Genomic DNA, 21,668 nt, shown 5'->3' with positions numbered 1-21,668 from the left:
TAGAAAGTGTCACACTCAGAAAGAAACCTTATTTGACACATAACAATTGTAAGAAATGCACATATACACACATTAATTTCACATTAACTGAAGTTCTGGCATTGGCTTAAAATGAACTTGACTGGCTGGAAGTGAACTGAATTGTGGGCCTGTTGAGTCATAGGGAAAAGGGACTTCCAGTGTGAATGAGTGGTAACAGAAGCCATCGTTTAAAAGAGAGCGATAAGACGTGGCATTTTCTGTATTTAATGTGTATGCGTAGGATTTAAAGAGAATTTCAAAAAGAAAAAAACAGAAACAACCACTTTGGTGGGCCAGAAAGGAAAAGGTCCATATCAAGAATCTACCATTTAAATGTTATTGCTGTGTGTGTGTCTGAGCGGCGCTCAGAGCGAGAGCAGCAGAAGGCAGCTGGGTTTGAGGGTGAGGGGGGTTGAGTCTTTCTCATGGCCTCTCGGCCCGTGCTGGCCTTTAATTCAGTCATGCTATTGGTCGGAGGAGCTCTGTGACACAGTCACCACCACACACTCGAGACAGCAGCCACACAGGCGTTCAGGCACGCTGGAGGAGAGTGAGTGAGTGAGTGAGTGAGTGAGTGAGTGAGAGAGAGAGAGAGAGAGAGAGAGAGAGAGAGAGAGAGAGAGAGAGAGAGAGAGAGAGAGAGAGAGAGAGAGAGAGAGAGAGAGAGAGAGAGAGAGAGAGAGAGAGAGAGAGAGAGAGAGAGATGCTGAGTGTCAGTGTACGGTGTTAAATGAAAGTGTCAGAAACTCATGCGCCGGTGACTTAGCCAACCAGTAGAGCGCTGAAGCATGGAGATCCGTGGTGAAGACAGACACAGCGCCAGGCTGTTCTGCTAAAGGAAGAGTCTGCCCTCTGCTGGTGGAGACCAAACCTGCAGCACTAATAGAAGGATTAACTTGGCCATTATGAAAATGTTGATCGGTTGATAACAGTGCCAGCTTGACCTGTTAACAAAAATGCCAGCTTCAAAATCTACTATCCTCGAAAGATTATAATCATTTTCTGTTTTACAAAAAAGTTAAATGACTATTCATAATAAACACAACAATAGGGTCATCCTGGGCCTTCATTTCAGATATAAATTCATAAAATTTTCATTTAATATCACTCAAAGCACACTATATTACACATGGAGTTATTATAGGGCAATTTTATAATGTACAGGTATGCTCTTATTTTTACGGTGCTTTTTATATTTTTTTTATTCATGATTGGTTGGCTTCATTTACAGGACAGTATATGAGTAAACAGGAAAGAATCTGTGGCTATCCTCATAGAATAGTAAGCATTTTCTGCTTTTTAAATTAGTAATATTCATTTAATTAATTAAATAAATCGACTATTCATAACTTCTCATTTAAATTCATACAATTTTGTGTACATTTAATTTTATACCACTAATTATTACTGCAATGTAAAATTATCAGTTAGTTGGCCAATATCACAAAATTAACCCCACAAGGTATCGTATCACCCTATAGGGGTTTATTTTATGTGAATGACCGTCAGACTGTACATTACCAAATAAAGCAATAAATGGACTTGAATTATTGATTTGAGTTTGCTAAGAACCAATAAACTGTAAGAACCAAAACAAGACAAACAAAATAAATGGTCAATAGAGTATACAAAATATTTGACCAAAGAATGGGATGATCAGAATCAAATGCATGTATAGTAAATATCTCAGCATTGTATTAGCCATTGGCTATCTGGCATCAATCCTTAAAAAAAATAAAAATAAAAATAAATAAACTGCATCAACTGACTACTCATTTTGAAATGTAAATAAAACAATACCACAGCAAGTATCTGTTAAAATCACTCAGCAAATATTATAAACAAGTAACAACCAAAAAAAATACATTTGTCCATTAAAAAACAAAAACAAAAAAAAACAAGACCAGCTAGTACAAATATAGTACCGTAATAGCAAAAGTTGAAAAAAGTCCCAGTTCATTTCTCAATCCTATTCTCCTTCTATCTACTCTATAAGCAACTGTCACGTAAATAAAGCAAACACATAAAAATGTGAAGCGTCATAAAAATAAGAATATGGTACGTTAATAAATGGCCCTAATAACTGAAATGAAGCACAAGTGTGCTTCTCAGTAGTATATCGCGAGTCTGATGAAAGGAAGCAGAGTCTCTGGGTGCTGTTTGAGCTCTGTTTAACGATCGGACCACCCTCACGATCCTCATCAGTGTCAGGCTTACTTTATATAAACCAGAGAGAAGAAGTAGGCACTGAACCCTTGCCAAAAACTTTGAAGCTTTACAAGACAGTAGTCAGGTACCCCGGCGATCCTGAAGTGACTAATAGCAGCCACAGCGAATGTGGTCCTCACATATAAATACAGGTTTTTAATGGCTGTGGCCCAGAACAGATGATTACAGTGCGGCAAGTGTTCTGGCTGGGTACAGTAGCACCTACTCATCAGTCATAAATCACCTCAAGTACTAACAAAGAGATAAGAGTGTTTCTCCATATTATACACACATAAGTGGGCTGTATACATAAGCCCTTTGTTAATAACGAACTCCAGGTTGTTTATCAAACGAATCACCTGCTAATTCCTGTAATGGGATTCCTGCAGCCCAACAAAACTATACAGTAGTATGTAGGCCTACCTTTAAATATATGTTGTCACATGAACAACCAGTCAGTAAAAAGTATGATGTCAGTCTCATAAACTAAAGTTACACAACATTACAGTCAGTAAGACATAACTGAAAATGACTCCCTGTTCAGTGTGGGAGTCAGTCAGTAGTAAGCTGGGTGAGCCCGATCTCATGAAAGTATGCATCAAAAGTACAAATTTATGTTTGGCGTGCAATTTATACGCAGAAATTACTTTTTACGTGCATATGATACGTAGTATCATATTACATATAATACACACATTATGATGTGTAATACACACTTAACCCACACCTCTAATCCTACCCAAGGGGTTAACCGTACATATCATTTGCATGCAAAAAGTAATTTCTGCATTTAAATAGCACGATAACTACTATAGATACGCAGTACTAGGAGATCGTGCTGCCCAGTTCAGAGGCTGCATCCTTCAAAGGCCGTGAAGGTCGGACCAAAAGTTGTTCAATGGGACGGCCTAGTAAGGAGGATTGTTCTTGTCACCTAGCAACTGTGACAGCTGTCATTAATGAGCCAGTACTGGTTTGTACTGGACTTTTTTGAAAGTTATATTAAACTGTCTGAAAACAAAACAGTCTAAATGTTCACTACTGTCCATTTCTGTATATAAAAGCTGAAACGGCCGTTTTACGCAGTAAGCTTGAGCGGTGCGTGAGCAGGCGTGTATTTTTTCCGCCGGACATGTTAACAAATGAGTGCACTAGCACTACCCAAATCAAACCAGAGTCGTAAAGCTCAAGCTGTCGTCAATTTCTCTCAAAAACTCCTGTCGTCACTAGAGATGGGAATTGATAAGGATTTAACGATTCCGATTCCATTATCGATATTGCTTATCGATCCGATTCCTTATCGATTCTCTTATCGATTCTCATTGGGTGAGGGAATAAGTACAAATTTGTTTGTTTGTATTAACTCGCTTTAATATCTGATCAGAAGACACAGCACAGAGCATATAGGCCTACACAAATTATGTGTAGCAACCTCAGAACAAATCTAAAAGTATAGGTGAGCTACTTCTCAAAGTGAGTGTGTGTGTGAGTGAGCATGTGTGCGTTTGTAAGTGAGTGAGCGCGAGAGAGTGTGTGTGTGCGCTAGTGAGTGAGCGAGAGTGTGTGCGTGAGCGCGAGATAGTGTGTGAGTGAGTGTGTATGTGTGCGTTTGTGTGAGTGAGTGAGTGAGCGCGAGAGAGTGTGTGTGCGCAAGTGTGTGTGTGTGCGCGCGCGCATGAGAGTGAGTGAGTGCGTATGTATGTGTGCGAGTGAATGTGTGTGAGACAGCACGCGATGGCTGGTCGGAAAGCAACGTGGCGTCCCGTTAAAGGCCTCATTACATTTCTGCGTCGAACTTCTGCCTCTGCCATGTTTGCCGCGTTCTGAATCAAAACAATGCAGCGCGTGTGTGACGTCATGACACATTTGCAACGAGCGGAACCGATAAGGTATTTGTTAAGCAGGCATGCTATCGGTTCCAAGGAATTGATTCACTGGGCACCGGTTCTGAAGAAGAATCGGTTCTCGGTTCCCATCCCTAGTCGTCACTGGCGCGAAATGAATTCTGGGGTAGGCAAGGCCGCAAAGGATCCATCTGTTGTATCCTTCATTGCACGGGAAACGAAGGCAGCATTTGAAGGAGTCTTTGAATTGGGACAGCTTTCTCTTCGCCACCGTGACACAATCGGCCTTCGAATGCGCCCTTCAAAGGATGCAGTCTCTGAATTGGGACGCAGCTGTTAGACAACAACCGTTGTGGAAGATTTGACTGAGCAAGCGGACTCAAACGGCAAACTCGACCAAAATTCGAAGAGGTGTCCTGAATTCTTTTTACTGACTAGTAAACCGATTCATAGGAATCATCTTCTTGTGATTTGGATATGACGGAGCGCGAGATGTTTTTTTTAAATGCATTTACGACCATTTTTTTTGGTAGCAATCTTTTTTTTTTTTTGAGAAGCGTCTGATAACCAAAAGCATACAGGTAATTTTATCCCCCCAGCAGAGCTCAGAGCTCATTACAGCGGTGAGAAAAAGACGGCCGCTACACAATACACTGGTTCCGTCTCAATGGTCTGAATGAAGCACATGCGAACGCAAGCACGTCATCCCACAGACCTTTCTAAGAAAATTTACTCAACATAGCTGAGGACACCACACCTCAAAAAGCATACCGGCTTTGTTCTACCAGAACCTTTCCCACACAGGGGCTGCGTGTGTGTAAGTGCGTGCGCTCGTGTGTGCGCATGTTGCGAGCGCTGACGAGCAGCGGTAACCACGGCAACAGAGTGATGATAACTCCCTGCCCACCGATACCCATCTCTCTTGCTTTCATCTCCAGCAGTTGGAGTGAGTCATGATGATGCATTCACTGTTTCCTGTGCAGAAACTCTCCCTGACCTCCGCTCAGACTTTCCTTTCCTGTGTCTGTTAAATATGGTTTCATATTTTTGTCTTTTTGAGCACTGGGTAAAAAACGCTATAAACCGAAACTATTCGATCTAGATATACATTCTTTAAAATTCCAAGATCTATCTTATACTCTATGCTTATTTTCTGTGGCTGAATGATTTGTATTTGCCTATTCTGAATTTCCTGCCCTATATCATTTCATTATAATGAACTACATAGTTTGGGCCATGTTGTTAATTTTTTTTAATATTTGTAATTTTTTTCATAATGTAGCCTGCCCATTATTGTTTATGCACAGAATCTACAGCACCACAGCATTCATGGAGTTGTGAATGTGAGAGCCGAGTCTGTATTGAATGTGATGCAATGAAAAATGTGCCACAAAATAATGGCAAACGTCTTTCTATTGAGTTGTCCTTGTGGGTTGCACGTGAACAAAATCCCTTTAAGGCAAGTCAGTGGCCATCTTTGAAACGGTTTTCGGGCAAATATTTCAGGCATTCAAGTACAGGTCCTATGTCTCTGAATGGGAAAACATCAAATTCTCCAAAGCTGTTCACCAAGCTTACGAATACATTTCATATTTGAAATCACCAAATAAATCTGACAACAACTGTCTTATAAATGTAGATTCCAGAGGCTGGATCAGTCCTAAGTGCGCGTCTCAGAACACAAAGCTTCTAACGGCAGCTGAAGTGACGGGATGACTTTACCAATTGGCAAATGGCTTTTTTATTTTTTATTCCGCCATTTTGCACGTTGCACTTTTTCCCAGAGTCCGCCATCTTTCAACATATAAAGTCTTTGACACAAAAACATACAGCATCACCAGTATAGTTCGATTCGCAAACAAATTACTTTATGAGCTGGAACCCTACACCGTATAGTTTACAGCATTAACAAAAAGATAGGCCTACATTAACAGATATTTCTTACATATGTAAGCAAAATGGATATTATGAAATATACTGTAGCTACCAAAATAAATCAAAATCGAATTGATAGATTGTAAACGTAATGAAATCTGTAAATCTCTAAACATAGCTACCCAAATGAGTCAGAATCAAATTGAAAGCCTGTGAACCGTATTGGAGAAATTTGTAGCAATACCCAGCTCTAATGACCGTAAAGACTGAAAAAAGAGTTGAAGTTGGCATACTCTAATGCTACAACTATCATGGTAACAAACAGCAATGTGAAATTGTACATGAAAACATCCGCATGATTTTGTGAAAGTCATTTTTTCCAGGATGAAATATCTACAGGTATGTGTTGTTGCTGAATACTGGATTTGAAGGGTGAGAACATCTCTATTTGCACCGGTGTGTGTATTTTCAGGTCCTTATTCTGTGGTAAGACCGTGATAAAAAAAAAACATCAGGGGAGGCCCCAGCAGACAGTGTGACAGAAAGACAAAGACGTGGTCAGACAAACAAAGTCACACTGGAGGAAGTGTGAGACAGGGCTACAATATTTTATTCAGATCACTGATTAGGGTTGGGAATCGAGAACCAGTTTTATTTTAGAACCAGTTCCAAATTTCCATGAACAGTGGATCTGGATTCGATAAGTCGCACATTCCGATTCCGCTCCAAAGCACTCACACAAAAAGCTGCCTTTCAAATGCTATTGAGCGCCAATACTGACTTTTCTCTTTCGAATCTTCTTGAGCTAGAACCGACAAATCACACAATATTAAGTCAAAATATCCTTGTAAACAGTCGGCTTTGTCTTAAGTTAATGTAAACAGTTGAGAAAGAAAACGCACGTGTAACAGTTTATTGGATATGTAGGTCTTAGTGACAGCAGCCTAATAATGTCTCTGTCATTAAAGTTAATCAAACAACAACAAAAAGAAAATCACTCACTGTTCTTGACTGAATAACTTTTTATATTATTATTTTATATAATAAGGAATCTTTTTTTATAAAAAGAAAATGCATTTGATTTAAATTTCGGTATCTGAACTTTGTTCAGTTTGTATGTATTTATTTGTGCTATTGCTAATTTGTTTATTTGTTCTTATTGTATTACTGACTGTTTACTTGAAATTTGAAATCTAGTTGTTTTTGCTTAAAACCAGGCGAAAGTTCCTCAAAAGGGTTCTTTGCATGATTTTTGTTCATGGTATTCAGCTGCAACAATGTTTTGCAAACAGACACAGAATAAATATGTTGGATATCTAAATGTTTGACTTAATTTTTATTTTACTTTATTAGAATAAAAACTGGAAATCAATAAGAATCTGAATTGCTATAATTCAAACAATACCCAACCCTATTACTCGTGCTCTATTCTGTACAGCGTCCTCAGAATGAAGGATCCAGGCCTCATCCACCAAACACGGCTCTTCAAACTCTTTCCAAACCCTTCTGAGAGATGAGGCAGAGACATGTGATACATACAGTGTAGTAAAAAACTGAGCATTGAGCCTGTTCTAATGTATAATAACCTGCATGTGTGGCCATATTAGTGTATTCAACACCTATTCAATTTGAAAAAAAAAGTAGACTATTTCACAATTTAAAAAAATAGTCCAAGAACAATAATTAGCAGACCAATTTAATATATTTCTTCATCATTTAACATAACTAATTTTGTGAATGAAAAAATGTGCTTAAAAACACTCGTAACACATTCAGACTGTGGTGAGTTTTGCACAGACAAATACCACATACATTACCACGGGAAAATGTAAAAATGTATTTGTGAAAATGTATTTAATCAACTATTCTAGTTCAAAGCTGTTGCTTTAATAATGGACATTTGGCAATTTATATAACTGATCAACATCGAGAAAGATCCCTGGATTTATGCTAATGCATATTCAAAGACATGTACTGCTGGAATATTGTATATAAGAAAAATATAAAATATGCTTAGATAAATGCTTAGAAAAGATATAACACTTTGAACAAACTCAACCACTTAGAGACTCCACTGTCGACTGCCTGTGTGACACTTTCAGGTAAACATGAGTTATCATGGGTTATCTCAAGATAAGATCACACACTCTGATTTGGGCAAAACAACCAGCCACACTTCTCAGTTGCTCCAATAAAGGCCATGACGTACATTAGTGGTGACCGAGATAACAGTTAATTTTTTCTTATAATACACTGCACAAGCGCTTTGCAAAACTCTGCAGTTTTTCAGCAGATACAAACGTAGCACATATAAACGAAGAACATCATGAACTTCGGAACATCAGATCAAAGACTAACTATTTTAACGGTTTGGTTCAGTTTTTCATAAGAATCTGTACAATCTGTCATAGATTTTTGTACAATTAAATTACGCCCCACTGACAGTTAGGGTGAGGGCCTTCATGCTTATATCCCCCCCCCCCCCCCCCCCCCAATTTTTTTTCCGTATGAATCAATTCCATACAAATGCATACAAAACCACCACCTCAATTTTTTTTTTTGCATTTTCTCAGGAGATCGGGTTGTACACAAACATAGAAGAGGAACTGATATTCATAAGCAATAAGCATTATGAAGAATGTTTCTTCATACATGGATATCACTGAGTGTGTGTGATCCTGTTGTTTAGCTCTGAGAGTCAGTCAAGGTGTCATCAGTAATATTGCATCATAGTGGCAAACACAGATGTGCCAATCTGCCATTTACACACACACGCACGCACTAATTTGCATGCGCTCTCTCCCACACTTGTAAATACTACTCAATTAAGTGAGAATGCAGCTTAAAATAATTCAATTATAAGTCTGGATTCAGTAAACATTACAATTATAAAACATGGCCACATAAAGCAAGAACAATTTCCAGTTGCAATGACTCTGTACACAAATCTTTTTGTCTTTTTGTAAATTTACACTATAGTGGAAAGTCACAAGGAATATAACATTTTTAATAATAAATAAAACATTTTCCTGACTCAAACCATCAAAAATCTGTTGAGCGATTTCTTTTTCTGTGAACATACCATAAAAGTCTATGTCCTTTAATAAAGCTGATTAAATCATTAGATATGCAATGAAAATCATATTTTAGAAATCTATTTTAAACTCTAAAAAGGCCTGCTATTTTGTTTCTTGTAAACTGCAACCATATCTCCTCAACCAAGTCATAATTTCAATCATTCCAATCTGGAAACAAAGAGGCAGAGCGAGGTAATTATATACAAATGACACTTATTTTCTTGAAAGATATGATTAGCGCTGTGCCTGCTCCAAAACGTTCCTCTCCAGAGCCGAGATATAGGACACATGAAAAGAGCGGCACTGCCTCTTTTAGATCATATCATTTGGCTCTATGCGTTCATATATTTTCTTAAAGAGTGGCGTGACATTTACTGCAGGAAGGAAAACCTTCCAAAGCTTTGAGGGCACGGCAGAGAGTGTGAGTGGGAATTGGTATATTTGGAATTGGAACATGCTAGTTTTTTCACTTTCACGAGACGTAAAGGGTTACACAGAGACAAGGCTGAAGACTAAGGCGTAGTTATTAATACATTAATCACCCTTTCAAAGCAAAGAAAACATTTAACATTATTACATGTGATGACTATGAAATGGAGTTTGGTTTCATAGGGAACGTGTCATTAAAATGGTCATCTTTACATTTCTTAAACTGATAAAACACAGCATTCAAGTATATAAAATGTCTTTAGTGCGAGACTTGTCTGTGTGCGTGCTACATTGCTAATGCAGGTGATCACAACATACGATCTAAAGAAACTGCTTATTGTTGTTGGTATAGAGACTGTTAAAACTCAATAATGACAAATGCCTTCCTCTGCCTACAGCTGAATTGACAAGGATATTTCGACATACAATACAGCAAACCGCAGATCTCACACAACAAGCTTCTACATCCCCTCAACGAGAGGTTTTTAGTTCAATGTGGCGAGAAGAACTAAAGACAAATAGGAACAATCAACGGGGTAGATGTCTGAAATGAGGTGATGCGTGCAGAAAATACGCTTCCCTGAATATTTTTAGCCCAGCGCATTTTGCATGATAAATATCTTTTGTAACCAAAATCAGGTTAATTCTGTCCAGCAGCAACTGGTAAGCGGAAGCAGGAGGAACAGAGAGAGCTCGTGAAATCTGTGTGGCCTTTTTTGTAATTACGGTCTGTGCTCACCAGTTTGAGTTTCATCAGCTGGCAGCTGGGGCATTTTCAGTTCACTTTTGTCATAAAATTATATTGGCAAACTGGCATTTAAATGCACTCAAAAGAGAAGGGTACGTGGGTTTGCTGTGCAAATTCTTCAGAATTCACCTTTTATAAGTACCCTTCTTTGTAAAGGAGTAATGGTTTCTCAGAAAACACAACATAAGAGTCAAAATCACATATCAAAAGGGTAATAATAAAGTGGTGCAGGTATGACGTCACTTTATAGGCCAATCGGTAGTTCGCATCACACTGGTTCAAAAAAACCAAATATAATTTTTTCATAGGCTTTTGGATTATCGCAAAAAAAAAAACATGCTCTGTGATCAACAAAGGTTTATGATACTTACACATTTTGTACATCACAGCCTAAATGCAGTCACCAGAAGTAAAAAGCAAAATGCTATAAACCAACAACTCTACGGTCAATTTAAACCGCTCAATTTATATGGATTCATTTTAATTGGATTCAAGTGTCAAAGTGGTAGTTGCAGACTGTCAATGGAGGGACAGAAAGCTCTCAGATTTCATCAAGAAGATCTTCATTTGTGTTCCGAAGATGAACGAAATGTTACGGGTTTGGAACAATATATTGAGGGCGAGTAATTGATGACATCATTTTCATTTTTAGGTGAACTATCCTTTTAAATGAGTGATCTTGACATGAGTCCCTGTAATTGTCCAATTTGACTCTCATATACTGATGTCATACATATTATAATAAACTTGACAGGGGATTTTTATTTTATTTTATTTAGTTTGATCATCTGATCTTCTGGTCTTTGATCTTCTCTGTTGTTTAAAAAATTAAGGCAATCATCAAAGTTTGATAAAATGTTTCATTTTCCAATAAATTATAAATTTTTACATGATTTGTAACATTTAATAACCCCTTAGAAGATTTTGACTCAAATATCTATATTATATTACAAATACAGCGGGCCAACTCCCAAACATTACTTATGTTATAATTGAAAATGTAAGAATCTCTTTGTACTAGATAACAAAAACAAGTAGCTTTTGTTATAAAGACATACAGTACAAAGACAATGTTTGTTAGATCTGAACGGTAGGGGTGTGCTAAAAAATAGATACAGCGATACATCGCGATTCTTATATTCATGATATACAACATCGATTTCCAGCTCAAAAAATCGATGTAAAAAAAAAAAAAAAAAAAAAAAAAAATTTTTAATCACGTTTTAAACGGGGTGTGACCTGGTGAACTACAACCTCCGTTCCTGTAGATGTCGCAGTATCGCAGTATGGCGGCTTTATGTTCTTGTCGTGGACAAGAAACATATCAGACTACACGTTGCTTTCCGACCAGTCATCGCGTGCCGTCTCACACACACATTCACTCGCACACATACACACACTCTCTCGCGCTCACTCACACACACACACACAAACAGCGCTCACACACTCTCACACACGCACTCTCTCGATCACGCTCACTCACTCACACAAACAGCGCGCGCTCACTCAGTAGCGCACACACACTCTCTCGCGCGCTCACTTACTCACACAAACGCACATTCACTCACACACGCACTCTCTCGCGCTCACTCACTCACACAAACGCACATTCACTCACACACGCACTCTCTCGCGCTCACTCACACACACAAACGCACGCTCACTCAGTAGCGCACACACACTCTGTCAATTTCGGTAGTGAAAGCTGCATATTTCACTTCATTGTTTACATGGACAGTACCTGAGTATCTGCACTTTATTTCCATGTTTTTTTAATTTTTATTCAAGCTCTTTACACAGCACTACACTTTAATTTAGTTTTAAATATCTAATGCACTTTATTTTAACGTTTTTAATGTGTCCATTGTTAAAAGTAAAAAAATAAATTGGAAAGGAAATTTTGTATTATATTGTTTTGACTCAATTCTTCTGCTGATTTATCAATGTGATCTGATGTAAGACTACTCAGATGGCACACCGTAACTTGTATTTTATTTTGGTTTTACATTTTTAGTTAACTGTGTGGAATATCGCAATATTTATCGTATCGTGATGTATCGTGATGAAATCGTATCGTGATCCATGTATCGTGATGCGTATCGTATCGTGAAGTCCTTGCCAATACCCACCCCTACTGAACGGGGCTTCAGACTACAACTTAAATGGCTGCAAATGTGACAAAAATCTGCAATAAAATTTAAATATTTGAAAACTGTGCGACCCTGCATAATGCAGTTTTGTGTTTCTGTGTATGAACCCAGTACAAACAAATTACTCTTACGAGACGGTGTTAAATGTATCAGTTAAACAGATTTACAACAGCCTGAACACGCTGGTCAGTTAGTGGTTGGAATTAGACTAATAGTTTAAAACAGTAATTTTCTTAGTAATGTCCAATTTGAAATTAACCGTCAATTGTTACCAGGGGTGTCCTAAGCATGGGGCGGGGCCAAGTGTGAGTTAGTGATACTGTGATACTTAAGTTCGAGAGAATAAAGTCCGATTATTTACTATTGTTCATAGATGCATTCATACACACATATATATAGCCTATATATAACAAGCAGTATAATCACTTGACTCTAAATAAATGTCCAAATCAGCTAAAACAATTTGCTGATTGCTTAGCTATGTGTGTTCAAATACATTTTGGAGTCAATATGTGTGTTTACGGTTTCTTTAGAGGACATTTCACAATCAGTAAACATGAGTGATCACATCAGCTGAGAAAGGTCGAGGGGTTAAGTGAAGCCACAGAGTCTAAACATGCCGTGGATGAACTGAAACTTGTTAAGGCGATCAAACCACAGAGGGAAGCTGCGATAGGTCACAACCTCAGGGTCAGCTGAGCCGCACTGTGCGTATGACTGAAAAATGTATCAGAAACCCCCACCCTCCACGATGTGCTTGTGTGGCTTCCCTCTTACTCTTGGTTCCTTGTCTACAGGGGAAGCGGGAAAGTGCCAGGGTGCAAAGTTTTACGAGCTGGTCTCGACCGAACTCACCACATTCCCACCGTCCTTCAGCCGAGGGACGTGACTCTAGCCATGCCGGAGCTGCAGCCAAACCACAGCTCACTTAAGGTCACACACAAAAACTCACATGCCTTTTTTTTTTTTTTACTCCGTGTACATATCTGGTATTTTGACCGACGTGTGTTGCGATTCTCTACTTTCATAATCAGCTTTCAGATGATTAACAATGACTCAACAAATCGAGTGAATAGCTTAGTTTATCAGACAATAATAAAAATCCATGCAGATGGAACCACTTTTGCAATAATTAAATTGTGAAATAAACTAATATTACACAATAATCTCACTACATTTAACTTTGTCGGGTGGTGGTGCCAATCTGGCAAATGTGGTTTGGTTCATTGCCACATCTGTCAAACTTCCAAAAAAATCACCATAAAAGTATCATAAAGGTAGTCCATAAAAATTGTGAGCTATATTCCAAGTCTTCGGAAGTCATGAAATATTTTTGTGTGAGGAAAAATAAATAAATAAAATTTAAAATGCTATTCACATTTAAAGAAAAAGTTAAATCTAGTGCACTAGTCATATGAACCACTTAAATTAGGCTTTGGTGTTTTTTGTCCCTTTTCGTAAATGGCTACAAAAAAACTATCCTTGTACCTTGTATGTAATATTCTTAAATGTATCTTTATGTTAGCCTAAGTAACAGCATATGGTTTTAGAACAGCATGAGGGTGTGTAAATGATGACAGAACTTTCCTTCTGGGTGAACTACCCCTTTAAACCGCACACCATTCTCTCAGGGGTCTATCAGAAGGTGGGCATCTGCTGAATCATAAACACTCAAGCATGAATGCTGCTGACCCCTGCTGCATCATTAATGTACCCCCACAGTATGACTCAGATGATGCTGTTAATAAGCTGTTGGGTCTCAACGGCCAAGACTGCTCACTTCTTTCACAGGACAAATCCCACGCTTGGATCTCTCACCTTACTACGCCTGCAGAACTGCGACCCAGTGGCTCAGACTCAACGAAACCAACCTGAGCCTGGTCAACTTCCGGAACTGCCAACGTCAGTCCAGCTACTCCAGCCAAAAGAAAATGACAATGTTGGAAAAATGTGACCCTCAAATAGCTGGAATCACATTAGTATGACCAAGGCCAAGCTATGATTTTCTCAGCCAACTCCAGATTTATGAGAGTGGACATGAGGAATGTTTGCGGCTGTGCATGCATGATCTACACACGACTAATATAAGCTTGCAAATTATTATACATGTAGATCAATATCAGCTTTGCTGAGGCCAATATCTAAAACAGATCATCTGGATTTGATCAGTATAAGATTGACCATGGATTGGACATGCTCCAATGATATGTGGGCATATGCTCCCAGTTTTAAAAATGAGTTATTTGAGGTGTGACTGTCAGCCAATGGCAGTTTAGACCATTATTATGATAATATCTCTGGAATGTAATTCCTATTTCAATTAATATTCCCCCTGTACAAGGCTACCCCGTGATTTACAGAGTCTCCAAGGGCAGACATATTAATTTTCATCAAACTTATTAACAAACATGATATATCCCACTTGCCTCTGTGATAGCCAAGTGTGCAGTTAGCATGTCCACTGTTTTCCACAGGTGTAAAAGATGATAGGTAGAAAGCGGTGTTAACGCTGTAGGACACTGTGCCCATGAGTTAAAGTAAAACTCCACTGTCCAGACAGTAACTCGAATCACTAAGGAACAAAAAAATAAAAACAGAAAATAAACTCTCTTGGACCCGTTTATGTCTCAAAAAGGACTTCCTTTTCCTTTTCCCGCGCTTACAGTGCCATCTTGTGGCGCAGAACGTCATTACTAGTGAAAAACTTACACCAAGACCTAAAACGCAACAAAAGAAAAACATATTTTGACTAAAATACTTTGTGATATGGCTAGTTTAGTCAACATTATTAAAATACTAATGGACCGATAAAAAAAGTTATTCCTGCTTAGTAATAACCTAATGTATTGGTAACACATTACAATAAGGTTCTTTAGTTTAACACTGTAACATGACCTAACCATGCGACTGATCCGAGCAATCCATTTGTTACTGTATTTGTGCATCTTTGTTAACGCTAGTTAATACAAATACAGCTGTTCATTGTTAGTCCATGTTAGTTCACAGTGCATTTAACTAATAATAAGATTTAAATAGCCTATTAGTAGGCTAGGCTAAATGTTGAAATACATATAGGCTACCTATAAGTTACAGGACAGCTAAAGTATAAATGCAGACATGCATTAATTATTATGAGAGGTGTTCACATTTTTGTATGCTCAAAAGCCAGTCCTTAAGATGGTGTATGAATGTATGGTGTGAGATGGAATTTCTAATGTCCACTGGCAATTCGCCTTTGGCTAAGCCACGCCCTAGAATGTATATTGACCAATCACAGCGCAGCCAAGAACGAGCTCCCACAGAGGGTCCGACACTTTTTCACGGCGCTCCATTGACTTCAACGCAGGCGGCTCATATTTTTGGTCTCGGCAGGCTATTACGTCGTCGTTTTATTAAAAATATGGTTAAACGTTGTGCCGGGGGCATTTGTAACACAGATACGCGTTTCCCAGAGAGGTTAGAGGGGGATGTCCGTTTTTTCCCCTTCCCAAAACCGAAGTTAAATACTGACAAGTGTCGTCTTTGGATTAAACTGTGTGGACGTCCTCAGTCAGCGAAACCCATCAAGGATCAACACGCTCACTTTTGTGCTCTAAGATACATTTAGCTTTTAACCTTACTGTGAAGTTATAGTTAGACAGTTTTATGCTGGTTTAGATTTATGATTTCGATTCTCTGCCCTAATTGTTGATCCGCTAGCACACGCTGCTAATAAATACAGCTTTATACTCGCGTAGTCCGTTTGCTTTGTAAATAATAACGATTATAGAAGTGAATAGAGACCTACCCAGCTTTGCATGAACAGTGTTTCTCCTGATATTGTGAGTCACAGCCTCCGTCTCGATTAGGATATGCTGTGTTCATTTTTTGACTGTGACCGTTATGCTTTTGCCTGTATTTGGATGCCTTGTTGTTGCTCGCGTTTCACCGTATGTCTTGAATAAAGCCTTCAAACGCACACTGCAGACACTTTTGCCTACTTCTATCGGACCCTTTATTTGCTGCTTTATAAAAGTTTGATAAAATTTCAGCAGGAAGAGCCGTCACAGCATAAGCCATGTTGATACCAAACCAGAGCCCAGATGAAGTTGTCGGAGGTAGCAACAGTAACTAAGGGGGGCGGGGCTTAGCCAAAGGTGAATTGGTTCCATAAGCTCTCACAGAAAAGCATAATGGCCAAATGAACTGGAGGGACTACACAGTCCCCTCTTAAAGGGATAGTTCACTTTGAAATTATTTTTTGATATGTTTTAGCTTACCTCAAGGGCATCCAAGATGTAGGTGTCTTTGTTTCCACAGTATTTTCAATTTTGATATTTTTAGGTCAAACCGTTGTTGTCTGACAGTCTGACAGTCATATCATGCAGGTCTATGGGGTCCACCTCAAAGAGCATGCACAGAGAAGTCCAAATTAAACATGATTTAATGACTCGTAAATGTAAGTACACATTGATGGCCTAAGACACGAAACGAGCGGTTTGTGTGAGAAAACGAACAGTATTTATATCGTTTTTACCTCTTGTAACACAGCCATGTCCACGTGATCTGAGGGCGCGCGCGCTTCCTGGTGTGTGACGTGTGCGCAGACTGGTGCATAGATGTATACACTAGATGTCGCCTTGGCTACGGCAGTTCATTGGAACGAATGTCTTTAATGCGACGTCTAGTGTATATATTTCTATGCACCAGTCTGCGCACACGTCACACAGAAGGAAGCGCCCGCGCCCTCAATTTGGACTTCTCTGTGCATGCTCTTTGAGGTGGACCCCATAGACCTGCATGATTTGACTGTCAGACAACAACGGTTTGACCTAAAAATATCAAAATTGAAAATACTGTGGAAACAAAGACACCTACATCTTGGATGCCCTTGAGGTAAGCTAAAACATATCAAAAATTAATTTCAAAGTGAACTATCCCTTTAAGGCAGACCTTGTGGTTCTGCTGCTAGATGACTTCTGCTGTATAAAAGTGCAGAATGATGGGGGCGCCTTCCCATTTATGATCTTAAAGATTAGGCATGCATCACTATATTTAAAAATATTTTCCCAACTAAATATGTTATATTTGTTAAGAATATTACAGTGGTGGTAAAGTTTGGGTTTTTTGTCCAATACTTTAAGTGCTTGTGAAGTGATAAAATAGGCCTTAGTGTTGTGCTACATACCTGGGTTAATTACTTACTTACTTATTAATTACCTAATCATCTTTCAGTAGGCTAGACGACTGACTTTGGGCACACTGCAGTAAAAATAAATATAATTGACATTAGTATAAAAAATACACGGATGGAAAGATGATTAAATGCTTTGAACGTCACATTTTAGCATAGGATATAATGCTCAGAAATAGAAACGTTCCGTCATTAGGCTATGTCATGTTTTGTTCTACAGCATGAATTACTCAGTCATATAGCTACACACTAAAAAACGTTGGGTTATTTGTTTAACCCAACCGTTGGGTTACACATATTGGGTCAATATGTTGGGTTATTTTTCAAAAATATTGGGTTATTTTTTAAATCGTTGGGTAATTTCTAGAAATAACCCGATTGTTGGGTTAAATAGCCATAGCGACGGTTCAAATTTTAACGGTCAAGTGTCAGACAGTCAGCACAGAAGCTGCTGCTGCATCCTGATAATGAACGGTAAGTCATATCGTTTTTATTCATATATAACATAAAGTATTGTGTACTGAGATACTTGAATATAATTATTCTAAAACTAAATTTTATATTTTTAAAAAACGAAGTTCCCTTTAGGCCGTTTTAATGATCCCAGGAAAGTGATCGGTTGGAAATTAACTTAACGTTAGGTTAGCTATCTCAGTTAGCTCGCTAGCTGTAATAAAGTAATTAATTAAAACATTATACTAGCGAAAACGTTAGTGATGTACTACCAGTAAGTTACCTAATATAAACTAAGTAACGTTAGGCTTAACGTTAAGTTAGTTAGCTAGCATTACGCCTGTTTTACTGTATTCGTGATAGCAAAGGTCTTATTAAAGGGACTTTAGTGATGGTCTGTCACAGCTGAAGCAGTGCTCCAGACTGGTAGCGTCCTTTTTTGTATAGGTGTGACTACAATTGTCACTAAATGCGGAACGAAAGAGCTCTATACTCATTAGAACCGTAGTGCGCGGACCATCTATCAGCTCGGCCAAGCGCCGCGAGCTCAGGCATCGGTCACACGACACCACAACAGCGCTGTGAGAAGCGTTTGAATTCGCTCAAATCTCCGAGATGAAAGGAAGATGAAAAAGTGCAGATATTACCAACAACATTGAAGCTGAAAACATGAGAAACAATGTGCAACAAATAAACGATTAGTGCATGATTAGTTAAAAAAAGTTTATGTTTTCCAATACACAGATTATTACCTTGATTTACAACACAAACTGCAACTATGGTATTTTTTGGCAGAAAAATATTCATTTTTCTTATGAAGTTTTTGCCTTTTATTTAAATGTGTTTTACTAAACGTGTTATACTTTTGTTTTAGACAAATGGGCTAATTTGTGAAAAAGACTACAACAGTTGATCTTCTGCCATTTAATTGAAACCTTTCAAGGTGAGTAAGCAATTAAAATAAGTGATATATTAAAGGGTTTTTATTAACTTATTTTTAAAGACTAGTTTACTTATCTGAACATATAATTTTTTTTTTCTGCTTCATTCTAACACAGGAAGGAGTAAATGGAAGTTTTACGCTGCTGGATGGCAATGGTTCTCAGCTCTGGTCCTGGACAGTGTACAATAGTGCACATTTTGGATGTCTTCCTTATCTGGCACCGGTCTTGGTGTCCCTCTAATATAACAAGCTGGTAAGTTGAATAATGATTAGAGAGACCAAATGTGCAGTGCTGGGGCTACTACATATACAGGTACAGTTAATTACTTATGTTTGCTTGTTTTTTCAGCTGTCTTCCCTCATTTTAATACAATATGTTTTAATTTCTGTAGAGTCTGAGCTGTCTGATGACTGACAATGATTGAGTGGCAAAAGAAAGCAAGAAGTCCTCACAGCCAAGTCGAGGAGTTCGTGAGACACACACCATCTCAACAAACTGCAGTGCGTGGAATTGATCCTCTGGAACAAAAACTATCGAAGAAATCATTCGAGAACATCCCAGACTTCACCTTTTTCTTGGAATGGTAAGTTTAATGATATATTAAGTATAGCGGGTTTGCGCGTGACGTCACCATCGAGTGACTGCGGTTATACCCACTGACTGGCAGAATGACTGCCGCAAAAACACCAATAAAATGGGAAAGAGCTTTTCAATTTGTTTGTACAACTAGATAAATCTGAGGTATATTTTACAGACTGCCGAAAGCTAGTGGGAAGTTCTGATCATTTTACTATGTCTATAAATCTATTTAAAATGTTACATGTCAATAGCCAAATTCACCAAACACATTCAATGTTGATCACATTAAGAATAAGAAAAAATTGCAATGCTAGGAAGAGGCCAAATTATGAGAAACAGAAATGATTGATTCATTTATCTGCGTCTTCAGCCAATGCAGTCTGTTAGTTTACCTCACCTCCCAATTTGAGTCGTTCATTCATCCCATGAAATCCTCATAAACTGAGCTTTGCAGTCTGTAGTACCGGATATAGAATTGAATAGTTCACGTTTCGAGTCTATCGACTTCAGGTTCAAATCATTTCTTTCAACACATGACAGCCACATAAACTGAAGCTATGCAGTCGGCACCGGATACAGTGTTGATTAGTTCATCTCTCTGGTTTGAGTCGTTCAGTTTTATGTCACGTAACTGTGTTGTTATTAGACTATATAATATATATATATCTTTAGCAAAGGGATTTTCCCCATCATAGATAAAGTTTAAAGCATTGCCAACTCTTTAGTACCACATTAATATGGAAAGAACCATCATAACAGAAATTCTTAAATGATCAATTTAAAAAAATTAAAAAGCTATAATTTGATACCAAAAGCGCAGCATGATACTGTAAAAAAAACTGACTACTGGTAAATGCTTGTTTATAAGAAAGTTTGGGAATTATGAACTCATTTATGTGTCCAGCACTGTCACATGACAAAAGAACGAAAGACTCGGATCAGACCCAAAGACTCGAGAGATGAACTAATCATTTCTCTTTCCAGTACAGAACTTATAGGATGTTGCGCATGTGCGGTCAAAATGAACAAAGAATTTTATCAACCAACGCGAGTGCTTTTGTGTAAAAAATCATAATCGCTGCGTTCACACTCTTGTCGTCTGCTCTCGCATTAACACAACACGTATGCGTTGAGGTGCTCTCGTGAACATGCGTTTGAGTTTAATATTTTGTATACTGTAATGATGTCTTCGCTACCTTACTGGGGCTTAAAAGTGATAGTTGCGTAGCTGTCAATGGAGGGACAAAAATATCTCAGACTCATCAAAAAGCTCTTTATTATGTTCCGAAGATTAACAAAAGTCTTATAGGTTTGGAACGATATGAGGGCGAGTAATTAATGACAGAATTAAAAATTTTGGGTGAACTAACTCTTTAACACCAGGTGTAATGACTAATTAGAGTGACCATAATTTAATTCAATATAGCACTGCTTTGATGTAACTTTTTCATAATTTAACACTGTTGATGTTGTCACAGTGCATGCCCAACTGAACTTTATTTATTCTTTTAAGGTTGGAACTAACATGGTGCCTATCTGAAGTTCTGAACCGTGAGACAAGCCCGGATCCACATGACTGCTGCTTGGGGACGAAGAGAACTCGCAAGTTTTGATCATATTCAGTGTGGAAGCAGACAGTTGAGCAGAAGACTTTATTTCAACCAATGGATGCGTTTCAAAAATGTTTTACATATATGACATAAACAATTTCAAGACCTCTGCACCCATTTGGTTGTTTTTGTAGCATTCAAACTTTAATATATTCAGAGTAGTTCCTTCAACACATTGCTGCCTCATTAAGAACTTTGATCATCATCATCATTAGGTCCTGTAGTCAACATATGTATTTGTAGTTTTATTACTTAAGGTATGTTTACAACAACACATCTATGCATTCAGTGTACAGAATAAAGTTGTGATTAGGATTTAATGTTATTCATTTGTGTATTCTGTCCATATTTGTATAGGAATTTAATGTATAGTTCTTGTGCTGTATATATATATATATATATATATATTATGTATGTTTTCAATGTGTTTGTACATATTTGCATAGGTTTTTAATTTATTATGCGTGTTGTATGTACACTTGTATTTTGAATTTATGTACACAATATATTTACATAAATGCTAGACTCCCCAATATATAGTGTGTCATTTATAAATA

At 38.0% G+C, this 21,668-nt stretch overlaps 1 protein-coding gene and 1 long non-coding RNA gene across 4 annotated transcripts in view; one reads left to right on the top strand and one right to left on the bottom strand.

The window, feature by feature from the left end:
- LOC306996424 (uncharacterized protein) overlaps positions 1 to 16,700 on the bottom strand; it is a 55,909-nt gene extending 39,209 nt beyond the window's left edge. For all 3 annotated transcript variants that reach the window (XM_079608893.1, XM_079608894.1, XM_079608895.1), the window contains exons 1-3: positions 16,612 to 16,700; positions 14,779 to 14,924; positions 14,171 to 14,264 (exon numbers count right to left, since the gene is read on the bottom strand). The gene's annotated coding sequence lies outside the window, so the exon portion shown is untranslated. The remainder of the gene's footprint in view (positions 1 to 14,170; positions 14,265 to 14,778; positions 14,925 to 16,611) is intronic.
- Positions 16,701 to 18,886: 2,186 nt separating this feature from the next.
- LOC306997377 lies at positions 18,887 to 21,668 on the top strand. Its single transcript, XR_013797360.1, has 4 exons — positions 18,887 to 18,921; positions 19,037 to 19,174; positions 19,314 to 19,505; positions 21,015 to 21,668. It is a non-coding gene; the product is annotated as an uncharacterized lncRNA (long non-coding RNA).

This window comes from Phoxinus phoxinus (assembly GCF_949152265.1).
Source record: "Phoxinus phoxinus genome assembly, chromosome: 4".
NCBI lineage: Eukaryota > Metazoa > Chordata > Actinopteri > Cypriniformes > Leuciscidae > Phoxinus > Phoxinus phoxinus.
This window is presented reverse-complemented; position numbering and strand designations above follow the sequence as displayed.